A 5,273-nucleotide genomic window follows, 5' to 3' on the forward strand; every position below is an offset into this window, starting at 1 on the left:
AGAAGTTTTTCAGCGTAAGAACCGAAGTCCAAAGGATATGTTGTGCTCTCAGCTCTCCTGTTTTTTTAGTGATACCAACATCTTGCCTGGCTTCTGGAGGCGGAATAGTCCTTTGCTTCTGAATACTGCCACAACACCCGCCCAAACAGCACCATGCTCTCCCTGCTTGCCAGGCCATAGCAACCATGGGCGGAATAAACCTGGGAGAACATTGCTGCCGACTCTCCCCTCTTCTCCTTCCGGGCTTGAAGCCCTGTGCTGCCGCCTTAAACCCTAGGCCGAGCTTGTATTTCATTGTTTTGTTCAGACATTCCTCTAGGTCGCAAAGCCCTGGTGTACCAGTTGCCGTACTGCAGTCACTTTTGGTTGCTGTGAGGATGAACACTGTGACACGGATGTGTCAAATGTGTTAATGGTTGGCTACCCAATGCAGACAGAGAGTGGGGTGGAGCTCCCCGATTAAAACAAGCTTGGAAGCAGGAGTGGCATCCACTTCCGTAATAGCTTGCCTCCGGAAACCCTATGAACCTGGAGAGAGGATGAAAGGCACCCAAGCGTCGAGGACTTTCCTTCATAGGGTCGCTATGAGTCGCCTGCGAGTCGACAGCACTTAACAACCACCACAACCAACATCTTACTCTCTCTGCTTGCTTCTCCGTCTTTCCATCTTTTATAAGACAAATGAGGATACAGTCCATACCCCAGGGCAACTCCCCTTACATGAAATCAGTGCTGTTACCTAATTAAGGGTGTTAATCCCACTCTGTTCCAATACAACAAATTGGCTGATCACATCTCACATCACATCATAACAGATGAATAAATCATCATGTAACTACCTCTAATCCTGTCATAAGCATCGTTGTTGTTGTGTATTATTGAGTTGGAACCGATTCATACTTGACGCTCCAGCATGTTTCAGAGGCAGTTAATTTCTCACGAGAAGATTTCCCATCCTTTTCCTGCAGAATAGCTGGTGGATTCTAACTGCATGCCTCTGGGATTGCATCATTGAGGTTAGTTAAGAGTTATAGTAAATAGTAATGTTCTCCCTTGAATTTCTTTATAATTGCATAATACTGAGAATTGTTGCCTAGCAAATTTGACATATATTTTGGTAGGGCATTATTCAATCCATGACAGCCTTCAAATTGTAACAGGACAAAGAGTTTTAGTTTCATTTGGCTTTAGGTCAAATTGCTCTTCCACATGCAACCCAAGAGTATTTTCTTTTTACATAAAAGAAAAACCACCCCAATAAACTAAACAACAACTGTTTACATATCCACACTATGTTATATAAGTTGTTTGATCAAATATTGCATTGTATTTAATAGTAAACAATCTTTAAATGGTTTTAAAATTAAGTTCTTTCCTGAATCCTCCATTTCTGAGTTTCTGATTGGTGTTTTTCCCTCCTAGTTAAATTCTGTTTGGGGCTAACATGAATGCTTAGAGAGAAACTGCCAGAGCATCTGTGAGAGGGCTATTTTCTCCTGTGCCAGTGCTTAGCTGTTACTAAAGGAATATCAGAAAACAGTGGCTACTCATATTTTATTGAACAGGCTGCAAATTTTGACTCTAACCCACAGCATAGGCATTTTATTGCAAACAAAATGACTTTGTAATTTGAAACTTGTTTCCATATAGTCCATCAGACAGATTTCAATTCTAATATTTAGAATTGACCTGAAAAAAATTGACTTTGAAAACATTTTACATCTTTACAAAATAGAAATCATCCTTGGTAAAGTATAGGATCAGCATTCTAGGACGACTCTCAACGAAAGTGACTTGCAATGGTAGCTGTAACAGTGAATTCAAGGTCACTAGAAGGTGTATCATCTGCTCAATGAAGGTTGTTGATGACGCTTCCTCAATTCCTGATGCCACACTCCTCATAAAGTCCATTTTATTGAATGACGATGGTTCAGGGTCAGAGTCTGGTTTTTGTTTGATTATAGATTGTTCATGGGGTTGCTATGAGTCATGTACCATCCTCGTAATCTTTAATATTCTTGAAACCATTGTTACAGGCACGGTATTAATCCAACTCTTTAAAGGTCTTCGACTCTCCACTTATCCAAGTTGTTAATGTTATTGTTAGGTGCCAGCGAGTCAAGTATGACTCCTAGCAACTCTATGAACAAAAGATATGAATCCTTTCCTACCTTGTTTCGTTCTAACACTTCCTGACATACTAGAACCAGTTGAAGCAGTCACTGTGGCAATCCACCTCATTGAGGCTTTCCTATTCTACGCCAACCTTCTCCTTTTCCAAGCATGATGTCCCTCTCCAAGGAATAGCCTCTTCTAGCCACATGCCTGCAGTATGTGAGGTGAAGCTTTCTCATCTTTGCCTCCAAACAGCATGCTGGTTGAACTTTCTCCAAAACATATTTGTTTATTCTTTTGGCAGTCCATTGCATGCTCAGTACTCTTCTCCAACACCACAGCTCTAAGGCACCAATTCTTCTTCTGTCATCCTTATTCACTGTCCACCAAGTAATCACAGAGACCATGGCCTGAATCAGATGCAACTCAGTTCTCAAACTGGCATCATTACTCATTAATAATTTGTAAAGGTTACTGACTGCGGACTTTCCCAGTGCAATCTGTCAGTTGATTTCCTGACTGTTGGTACCAAAGGTGTTGATTATAGATCTAAACAAGATGAAATTGTTAACAATTTCAATCTTTTCTAAATCTATCATGTTGTTTGCCTAACAGTCCAGTGGTAAGAATTTTTGTTTTCTTAATGTTGCACTGGAATCCATATTGATGGCTGTATTCTTTGATCTTCTACCACAAGTACTTCAAGTCTTACTTTCAGCAGACAAGGTTGTGTGCTCTGCATAACACAGTTTATTGATGAGTCTTCCTCTGATCTTGACGCTGCAATCTTGTTCACAGAGTTCAGTTTCTGGATTAATTTGCTCAGCATACAAACTGTAGTTATGGAGGGAGAATACATCCCTGATGTACTCCATTTTTTAATTTTTAAGCCATTTAGTAGTCTCTTGCTCTATTTGCACAACAGCCTCTTGGTCACATGAAACCTATACTTTCTGGGTGGACTCCAATTTTTTGTTACCAATAAAGTCTGTCAATGATTTGCAGCACCCAGATATTCCAGGAGAAATGAAGTCCTCCAATTACTAGTTTTTCTTTTCTGATTACAATGTACTTTATTGATGGTACATGACAAGATGGGCTCTCTGGGCCCCTCCCCTTTCTCAAGGGGACTGGAAGGAAACTGTGTCAAGAATGTGAGATTCTCGGGGGGTGTCAAGTTGAGGCAAGGACTTCCCAACACCTCAGGGTCTCTTTCTCTCTCTTCTAGTGCCATTGTTGGGGATGGTGGTCCAAGGGCCTATTATTCTTTGGAGGCCATGTGAACCAGCAGGTTGACTATCTGGTTATAGTAGCCAAAATCATTGTCATACCAGGAAATGAGTTTGACAAAGTGGTCATTCAGGACAATGTCAGCCCCAGGATTAAATGAGGAAAAGTGGGTGTCACTGTTAAATCACAGGAGACAACCTGGTCTTAAGTGTATACCAAGATGCCCTTTAGGGATCCTTCTCATACTTTTCTACTTTCTTGATGTCACCATATTTGGCAAGTTTCTCTAGATGACAAGTCATATCCCTAAATGACACATTAAGGGTGGCGACTCAGAAATCCATGCCAGTAAGTTTCTCATTCTGCTCAGGGATGATCTTGCCATAGCCTTGGCAGTGCAAGTAGATGCATAGATGATCTTCTGGGTAGCTCCATGACTATCATGCCATGACTTTCCTGAGGGGCCCTGCACAGTCTTCAGGGTGGCAGTAATGTCATAGATTGTGGTCATGAGTCCCTCTACGATGACAAAGTTGTCATGAATGACCTTGGATGAGGGCAGGCAAGCAGTTGGTACAGGAAGCATTGCTTACAATTTTGAGAGAGTTGTCATATTTCTTATGGTTTGCACCTGTCAGAAACATGGGGGCATCGTCAGAGGGAGCAGAGGTGGTTACCCATTTGGCAGTACCCCTCAAGTGAGCCCCAGCCTTCTACAAGGTTGTAAAGACATCATTCGGATCCACAACATACTCAGCATCAGCATAACCCACTTGATACTGGCAGGATCTCACTCCTGGAAGATAGTGATGTCTTTCCCATTGATGAACAGCTTCTCATTCTCATCCTTGACAGTGCCATTGAATTTACCATGGGTGGAATCATACTGGAACATATTGACTATGTAATTGAGGCCAATGAAGGGATTATCTATGGCAACAGAGTCCATTTTGCCAGAATCGAAACCAGCCCTGGTATCTAGGCGTCCAATGCAACCATATCCATTTATTCTGACCTTCACCATCATGTCTCAGGAGTGCTGCTGAGGCTGCATGAGAAGAGGGGGCTATCTGTCAATCTATGAAGACCAGAGAGTCAAAATACTAAAATTTCTTAATGTAAAAAAAATAAACTTTCTTAATGTCAATGAGAAAAAAGTTTTAATATTACTTAGTGATTCTGTGTCATTGGAACACACAAAATGGCACATGGGAGTGAAGATAAGGAGCTTCCTTCTTTCATCCTTTTAGCTTTCCTATTCATTTATAAAATCATTGTTTTAGTTCAAACAGTCTTCTAGGTCATATAGCCCTGGTGTGTCCACTTGTTGTATAGAGGTAACTTGTGTTTGCTGTGAAGCTGACCACTGTGACACTGATGTGTCAGATGCATTAATGGTTACCCGTGACGGACAGTGTTTGGTGGAGCTCCTCCCTGGTTAAAACAAGCTTGGAAGCAGAAGTGGCATCCGCTTCCAAAACAGCTTGCCTCTGGAAACCCTGTGAACCTGGAGAAAGGATGAAAGTCACACAACTGTTGAGGACTTTCATTCATAGGGTCACTATGAGTCACTTATGACTTGACAATGGCACTTAACAACATTCACTCTTTTGTATTTCTTTGTGTGATAATCTTATTAGCATGTGTCAGTTATGGGTGATTCTTTCTTGAATATTAGAACAAACTCAATTTTATTGCTGTTGACTTAGAACCAACTCATAGCTGACCCTCCACTGGGTTTCCAAAGCTATAAATTGTGTATTGTTACTATGTGATAGCTGACTCTTCAGTGAGTTTTCAGAGGCAGTAAATAACATGGAATGAGATTACCCATCTTTCTTACATGGAGAAGCTGGTAATTTTTTTTTTAATTTAGGTTGTTTATATTTCATTTCAATGAACATCTACAGAGATTTTGGGATTCCATT

Source organism: Elephantulus edwardii, unplaced genomic scaffold (assembly GCF_000299155.1).
Source record: "Elephantulus edwardii isolate Elephantulus edwardi_28Jun2011 unplaced genomic scaffold, EleEdw1.0 scaffold00054, whole genome shotgun sequence".
Classification (NCBI taxonomy): Eukaryota; Metazoa; Chordata; class Mammalia; order Macroscelidea; family Macroscelididae; genus Elephantulus; species Elephantulus edwardii.